The sequence below is a fragment of the Pseudopipra pipra genome, chromosome 1, assembly GCF_036250125.1.
Source record: "Pseudopipra pipra isolate bDixPip1 chromosome 1, bDixPip1.hap1, whole genome shotgun sequence".
NCBI classification, from domain to species: Eukaryota; Metazoa; Chordata; class Aves; order Passeriformes; family Pipridae; genus Pseudopipra; species Pseudopipra pipra.
In genome coordinates this window covers 49,103,309-49,112,252 of record NC_087549.1, presented here as the reverse complement: position 1 = coordinate 49,112,252, position 8,944 = coordinate 49,103,309, and the positions used below count along the sequence as shown (strand labels likewise).

Here is an 8,944-nt window from a genome sequence, read left to right as displayed (position 1 = left end):
AGAGGAGAGGAGAGGAGAGGAGAGGAGAGGAGAGGAGAGGAGAGGAGAGGAGAGGAGAGGAGAGGAGAGGAGAGGAGAGGAGAGGAGAGGAGAGGAGAGGAGAGGAGAGGAGAGGAGAGGAGAGGAGAGGAGAGGAGAGGAGAGGAGAGGAGAGGAGAGGAGAGGAGAGGAGAGTATTTCAGTTGGAAGGGATGTATAGTGACCATCTAGTCCAACTGTCTGACCAATACAGAGCTGGACAAAAGCTTAAGCATATTGTCCAAATGTCCAAATGTCTCTTAAATACTGACAGGCTTGGGGCATCAACCACTTCTGCAGGAAGACTTTTCCAGTGTTTGACCACCCACTCCGTAAAGAAATGCTTCCTCTTCTGTCCAGTTTAAACCTCCCCTGCACAGCTTGGAGCCATTCCAACTATTGTCACTGGATCCCAGGGAGAAGAGTTCAGCACATCCCTCCGCACTTCCCTCCTCAGGAAGATGCAGAGAGCAACGAGGTCACCCCTTAGCTTCCTTTCTCCAAGCTAGACAAGACCAAAATCCTCAATCACTGCTCGTGGGACTTGCCTTTCAGCTCTTTCACCAGTTTTGTTGCCCTCCCTCTGGTCACATTCAAGGACCTTCACATGCTTCTTAAACTGTGGGTCCCAGAACTGCTCACAGCTCTTGAGGTGAGGCCCCACCAGTGCTGCATACAGCTGGATAATCACCACTTTGGTCAGTTGATCATGCTGGGCTTATGCACCTGAGGATGGGGTTTGCTCTCTGGACTGCTGGCACACACACTGTGCTCACACTGAGCCTGCTGCTGACCAGCACCCCCAGGACTCTGCAGGACTGCTCTCCAAATACTCCTTTCCCAATTTGTACTTGTGCCCAGCTTTACTGTATCCTACATGCAAAATCCAGCATTTGGACTCATTAAATTTCATGTCAGCACTATAAGACTCCAGACCTAAACCGTGAACTCCCAGCTTCTTCCACATATTTCCTAGAAACACATCCATGGTTTTACACAGCAAATGTTGGTCTGGATCAAGGATGCTCACATGCAAGTGGTAACCTGGAAAAGACAGGGACATGCCTGGGTTCTTTGAAGGGCAGTGCTGGAGGCAGCTCAATCCAGCTCTGCAGACAGGTGTTAAAGCTTCCTCCAGCATGTTCTGCTCCCTGACATCCCCCACCCTGCAGACATCCTAACCAAACTCAGCCTGCCAGGCAGTCCTTCTCCTCCTCCTCACACCTGTCTGCTCAGGCACCATCCCAAGAACTGCTCTTGGTGATGGGGGTGGTGGGAATTAACAGTTTGGCAACACAACCTTAACTATTTCTGCCCTTATTGCTTCTTTTTCTCTCTCCATCTCAGTGTCCGCCTTCATCTCCTTCCTCTATTCTGCGCTCGTGAGACCCCACCTGGAGTGCTGCGTCCGGCTCTGGGGTCCTCAGCACAGAAAACACATGGACCAACCACTTGGAGCACGTCCAGAGGAAGGTCATGAAGATGATAGAGGTCTGGAGCACCTGTCATATGAAAACGGTGATACAGTAGGGGCTGTCCAGCTTGGAGAAGAAAAGGCTCTGGGGACCACTTATAGTAGCATTCCAGGACCTAAAGGGGGCCTACAAGAAAGCTGGAGAAGGACTTTTTATAAGATGAATGTATGTATATATACATACATTCTACTGCATGTAGAATGAAAGAGGGTAGGTTTAGATTAGATATTAGGAAGAAATTCTTTACTGTGAGGATGGCGAAGCACTGAAATGAGTTGCCCAGAGAAGCTGTGGATGCTCCATCCCTGAAAGTGTTACAGGCCAGGTTGGCTGGGGCTTTGAGCAACCTGGTTTAGTGGAAGGTGTCCTTGCCCCCACTAGGGGGGGTGGAACTAGATGATCTTTAATATTCCTTCCAATACAAACCATTTTAGGATTCTATAATTCTATGATTCTATGAAAGGCAGCTGATATTACAGAAATCAGCGTGTGTGGTTTTACTTGTTGTCCAAAAGAGCTCAGTTAACAAGATACAGATGATTACTGCATTGTCCAGGGTCCAAAACTATTTTGGTTTGGAAATCAGCAAGTCTGAGGCCTCCAGGGTTTGTGAGAAATGCTGAATGGCAAAATTAGCCTTCCACCAAAACTTTGCAGGCAGCAGTTCTGTAGATAACTGGTCAGGGCACATCTACTGTTTTCCTGGTTTAGATTTGGGGTTTTTTTTCTGTACTAAAGAAACAGAGACTAGACCCTCCCCACCTCCCAAAAAAACAAAAAACAAAACACAGCAACAACAAAACCAGAACTGAATATCCTCAGTGACCCCGGAAATGTTTCCGCATGATTTTACCTGTCAAAAGCTATCCTGTATGGTTCAGTTTTATCTGAAACATAGGAAGGAGGCATCCTTCCTGGTGATGGATGTCAAGGGCAAAAATGCATCTTACAGCCTCCTAATAAGACACAGAGGAAATGTTCAGCTGGACAGGGCAGTGCACTTTTAAATAGATATCCTTCTTGCTACATGTTGCACAATGTATTTAACTGAAAAAAAGCAGCTTTTCCCCTTTCTTCTGAGTAGTATGATGCTAGAATTTCATGGGACTTAAGTTGTTCTCAGTAGAGCTCAAAAACCATATAGACAATAATCCGAAGTGAAATTTAATAGCAATGATATCATCCATATCAGAAATTATTCATTACTAGTCCCAACCGAAGTGTAAAGAAGAGATAGCATCATGCATTCATGGCACATCTAAGCACCATCCCACTCTTCATGCACATGCACGAAGCCTCAGATGAATCTACTATTTGCCTTTAAATAGAACTTCAAATTATTTTTTACCACATAAAGAAATGTGATTCTGAACCTGTGGTATCAAGTCAGAACAATGATCTTTTATAAAAGCTACAAGTGTACAAGCTAAGCTAACTGGATATGTTCCTGTGCATTACATATGAGGATCTTAGCCTAGAAATCTTTGGGTTCTGGCACTGCAGAGACAAATACAGAGGTCCTTCAAAATCAAACAGTATATTTTTTTTCTTTGTTTATTTCCATATTCATTGCAGCATTTGCCTTAGGCGTATAAAATAAGATTATAACTAGAAACCTATTGTAGCAAAGACCTCGAAATATCTCTCTCAGCCTACTCTGAACTTCAGCTTCATCAAATGTCAGGTCTCTCCGTGCACAGAACAGCAGGAGCAGAGAGCAATCAATCAAACACACAGGAGCATAAGCAGTACAGTGATTACCATAACTGAATCTAAGAAGACAAATGAAAACCATCTTTCTGTACTAGTCATGCAACAATTTGTGTTTGATTATTAGAATTGATGCAACCAAAAAGGAGAACACTTTTTTATATCCTGGCATCTCCACCTTCTGGAAGACATTAGTCTCTCCCAGACCTACTGAATTCTAGTAGAGCATTTAATGCCATTTCTTTAGCTTGCATCTTGTGATTTCTTTCCTTTTAAAGAGATAGGAATCCTTAAGCAGTTTAATTTGAATAGGCTTGTTAGTATGAACAACCACCAAAAAATAGATACTGATACTTAGTGTAACATTTGCTTGCATCCAGGATTTATTCTTGTATATCCTCAGACTTCTCCTAAGGCAGAGAGAATAACTGGCCACAAAATCAGGGTTTTTCTCTATGAAAGACCTCTTTCATATTGGGATAACCTTTTTCTCACAGCAGCATAAGCTCACTACAAAGGAAGAAATTGCACCTCACTAATAATATCTAACTAATGTCTCTGCTGAATACTAGGGGGGGGGAAAGGATTTCACAAAGACAAATTTAAAAAATACGGTTCCTAGTGCCATTTCTAAAATTTTTATAGGTCTTTCTTGAAGAACAGAGATGCAATAGCAGCTATGCTGAAAATGCTCTCACTTTAACAACTCAGGTCAACATGGCTTTGATTAACCATTAATACATGACTGGATTCAGTCTGCCATTGACAAGAAGTTTAGATACAGTAAGAACCTAGGAAAAAGATTCAGAAATAACAAATATTTTAGTCAAATTCTATTTTTTTAATTTGCTATATTTTCCTTTTCTTATCGACCACAAAGTTGATTTTTGGGAGTTAGCCGACAAAAATCAATCAATTGTTATGGAATCAAGTTCTACGGGGATGCAGGCAAATGGTCCACTTTCCAGCTCATTCTGTCTCTATGACTCTAATAAAATCAATAAATTAGTCTGCAAGGGATGATGAATTAAGATGTGCATAGACCCCCCATGAAATTTTAGCTAGATTTTGCCACAATAAATATAAACATTACTTTTCTGCCTCTTCATCCAGAGCTATTCTTCAGATACAGTAAACATGTCCACACAGAAAATAATGAGGTCTAGGAAATATACTGTAAATTCGAGGTCTTTCTTTCTTGGTAGAGACTTCACCATGCAGACAGACCACAGAATTAATTTCTACTTTTTTGGTAATTTTAAGAAGCTTATGTTGAGGATCCTGGCTTCTCAATGCATAGGGAAGCTTTTATTGCTATACATAATAGTCTCTTAAAAGACTCAAAAATCAAAAGGAAGAAAATCTACACCCACTGTTTAAAGACAAAACGCTCTTTAAACTGTTGAACACTGCTAATCTTATTCTAAAGGATTTTTGTTGTATGATCACAGGAAATATTGAATAAGCAGCATGGTTCTACAGAAGCAAATGTGCATATAGAAACTTCAAAATACAATTAAAAACCAGCTCTATTCTCACTGGGAAAATGATGAATTTTTAAAAATTAATTTTAAAGTTCTTCAGTTTTCTAGGAAAAAATACCTGTGCAGGAAAGCAGGTTCATAATTAAGTAGCATGAATTATCACAAGCAAGAGCCCAAGTATATATTCACCCTGTCTTGTTCATTAATACAGGTGAAGCCTACATATCTATAGTATACCACTGAATAACAAGGCTATTGAAAGACAAGAAAAGTATTTTTTTATTAGAATAAATGTATTATAAAATTTAATTCTTCCGATGTCTCAAAGTGTGTGCACATATGCTCAGTCTTTGCAGAGATTACACTAAGCTCTGACAAAGGGGAGACCTGAAAAAACCCCCCTGTAGACAAAAGCATTGAAAAACAGAAGCAACTGAAAGACGTCCTATTCAAAAGCAATAATTAAATAGCCTTCATTTTTCGTTATTGCAGTTTTTATCAGCTCAAATAAAACACTATCATCATATTAAATTTAATCAACTTTCCTAAATTCTAGCTGGTTTTGAGCAGAGCTTCTGCAGAGCTGAGCAGGAAGGAATTGAGGGCAGCCAATGCAACACATTCCTCAAGACTGGGGTGGGTCTGCTGAGTCCTCTAGTTCCTACAGCAGAGGTATTTGGGTAGCAGGCTATGTTTGTGGCATTGCAAAACTTGTATCACACGCAGTAACTCTGAAGATGAAAAGTGAAGACAAATGTTTTTAGTTATCAAACAGAACAGGAAGGATGGAAACTAGGAGACAAAATCTACACAGAGAAAAAGCAATTACATGCTGATACAGAGGGAAAAAAACTAACAGTGACTTACTAACATATTTATTAAAATTTTAATGATTCTGGTCGCTACTCCTATGTCCACTAAAACAGGCCAAAAAAAAAGTTAAAAATTAACAAAACAACTAATATGCTAGACTACACAGAGAATAGAAGCATTTCATCCGTTAGAAAAACTTTAGCTTGGATGAACAAAACAGGATAGAATTTATATACAGTAACAATGTCTATGCAGATGCAGATGCAGACACACACATACATATAAACACACAGCAACTGTGAGCACACTGATTAGCACCTGCAGATCACATGAAATACATCTGTATGCCAAACTCTTCTACTCACATGCAAAATTAACATGAACATCCTGGATGTATTTCCTCTGTATATACATGTTCTTTTGCTCTAAGTATCAAGTTTATTGTTTTGCTGCAAAAAATACGTATTGCTATTTCAGTTTTGCGAGAGCAGCTTCAGTAGTGCCAACAATAGTCCTTAGCTAAGCCAGGCAGGTGGCAGTCTGTTCTCTAGTTTCAGCTGAATGAAATCTCCCCACCATCTATTGTCATTCCAAATTTCTGCTATTTATGCAATTAAATATGTGAAAAATAAATTCCAAGAATTTTATCAAACCCTTTTCTCCAATTGCTGTGTAAGTCATTTAACAGAGAGCATTAATAACGTGTATTGCATGGCAGCCCAATCCCACAGATGCTAGTAATGTTTTCCATATGAGTAATTCCAGTGAAACTATTACAATGACATACCTGAGCAAAGAATACTTTCAGGTTTGAACCCTACCTTCATTATTCTCCAGTTCAGATAATCCCAATTGACCAGATACCTTCTGCTTCAAAAGTAATCTTTTTTTTTGTTCTGACTTTAGTCCCACCTCCCACAGAAGCAGAAGTATCAGGTGTTCAAACCACAGACATCAGCACTAAGCAATGAGATTTCTTTCATTTCACATTCCTGAATTAATGCCAATCTAGAAACAAAATTAATGGTACCATCTAGTCTATAGGACACGGAAGATCCCAATACCCACACCAATGCTCCAGTGAAATAAATTTACTCTAATTTTGATTTGGGATAAACACTAGGCTTATCTCCTTTCACTCTATACTCATTCATACTACCATCTTCAATTAACTGTTAGCCACAAGACCAATTATCTGGATTTATATTACAAGGAATTTCAAACACACTTCCTGAGGCAAGTAGCACAAGGCACAGACAGGAGCAAAGACCAGTGTGATATTAAGGGATACTGAATGGACAGGCATAGGTCATGAAATCGAGTTCAGATACTTTATGAGGGATACAGTTCAGCCTGAAGCCTTCTTTTCATTTAATCTCGGAATTTCAGACCTTCCGTTACAGCTACAGCATTTATTTGTTTTCTTATTTCTGTCAAGAGAGAGAATCACTAACTAAGATTAAAGAAGATGAACAAAATATTAAAGAACAAACCGCTGAAGGGTGCAACACAGAGCACTTATTGTCTAAAGTAAGAAGCCAAGATTTGAGTTTATCAAGCAATACCACAGATACTTCCAGAGGCACAAATTTTCAAGAGAGATCAAGGGGCTGCAGCTCTCACATTGGTGAGGGAGCATTTTTCAAATCTCAAGATGGCTGCAGAAGGGAAATAAAAGGGCAGGCACGGACCCTGAACTGTTCCTGTTTCCCCCATTCACCACCACAACAGCAGTTATTTTCTGCTACTATGCAAGGACCTTATTTTCTTACACATCCTTATGCTTTCTGTTGAATAAGCAGCTTGCTACTACCTCTACACACATATTTAGATAGGCTGGGAAATGGGTAGCTTCGGTTTTTAATACTGTTCAGTTTCCCAGTGCTTTTTTTCTAAATTTTTTTCCTTAAAACTATGCAGGCAGCATTATTAGATTTGGGGGTCAAAGCATTTTTCATAAGGACACCAAATACTGCACAAGATTTATGTGGAGTTTTAGTAACAACAGCAGAACAAAATTAAGCAGCCAACCTTTGTCCAGACCAGCAAGCAGCCTCTGCCCTCACAGCAGGCAGGGACTGAGCACGGCTTCTCTCTGGCATTCATCAGGGCACTCCAGACGTCCTGCTTGGTTCCTGCTGCCTGCCATGTTTCCCAGGGGATCACTGCCGCAGCTGAGGGCTTCTGATGCATTGCAGGTCTCAGCTTTTGCCGGCACAGACTGGGGCCCCAGAGACTCCCTTCACAAAGCTGTGAGCAAGAGGATATATGCAGCCAGCATGCCCTGTGGCGGGAAACCATGGCTGCTCCCCACTCAGCCTGAAGTCACAGTAGCTTTGCACCACTTCTGCTGCGCAGTTCCCATTTTCTTGGAGAATCCAAGTGTAAATTTTCTATAGCATGTCCTGGACTTCATTTGTTTCCCCTCACTCCCAGCAAGTTTAGAAATAGCAAATCCCTGCAGGATTGCTGCCCAAATGAGTTTTAGAATATGTATCTATAAGAGACATGCTCTGAAAAACACCTAGTAAGAATTTTCCACAAAATACAACCCATTTCAAACCATATGCTGATATTAGACACTAGGGGCAACACTACACAAGTGCACTGCAGCATGCTTACCCTGGGAGCAGGAGCCAGCACAGGGACCCCATCTCAAACGAAGATCAATTCAAAACCCAAAAGTAGCTTTTTGCAATTACCACAAATTGTCACCATTGAAGCCAAGGAGCTCAGACACCAGGCTGTGTAGCCACAGAAAAGCTTTTCCAGATCCTGAGGAAACCTGAGGGTCCAGCATAAGTCTCTGCTCTGAGCTACAGAGAGGAAAGTCTGCCAAGCCCCTTGAGACCCCGGGTTTCCCCATCACTTTTAAACAACCTGATTTTGACTCCCAGGTCATTTAGGTGTCTTAAAAACTGTCACTCTAATTTCACATGAATGGTTATTTATCCATAGTTGCATATTAATGCCTGCATTAAAAATATATATTTTTAAAGTGTCACTAGATATTTTTAACATGTCCTTGGCACTTAAGAAAAAAGCTGTACTGAGTAGACTTTCTATTTTGATATTTTGTGCTATGGTTAACATTAGAAGGATGGCATGTTTTTGATGAATTTTCTCCAACAGATTACCTCCCAGTAAGAGTGCTTCTGTGAAAGAGCTCAAATTGTGGGTGTGAATGAAAATGAAGGCTATAAGCTACCACTCATACTCTGTTATATAACATTTCCTTGACTCTAATTTACCCTATTTGCGAAGTCGCTATGTTTGGTATCTTATACAGCCCACACTCAGTTCCTCAGGCTCAATTCAGAACATTCACTACACATAGCAATTAGTGTCATTTTATTAGTAGTAGTATGAATGGCACAAAATCTAGTTTGCAGCAGGAAGCAAAGTAATTTCAGGGAGAAAGAACAGGGATGGGAGACAGGAAGC

At 40.6% G+C, this 8,944-nt stretch overlaps 1 long non-coding RNA gene across 3 annotated transcripts in view; it reads right to left on the bottom strand.

Moving 5' to 3' along the window:
* LOC135414705 (uncharacterized) overlaps window positions 1-7,653 on the bottom strand; it is a 42,048-nt gene extending 34,395 nt beyond the window's left edge. The window contains exon 1 of one of the 3 annotated variants that reach the window (XR_010430791.1): window positions 7,532-7,653. This is a non-coding gene — a long non-coding RNA (uncharacterized LOC135414705). Of the gene's footprint in view, window positions 1-5,865; window positions 6,010-6,287; window positions 6,390-7,531 lie in introns of those variants that run through there. The other 2 variants (XR_010430788.1, XR_010430789.1) reach the window with 2 other exon arrangements.
* Window positions 7,654-8,944: the final 1,291 nt, after the last annotated feature.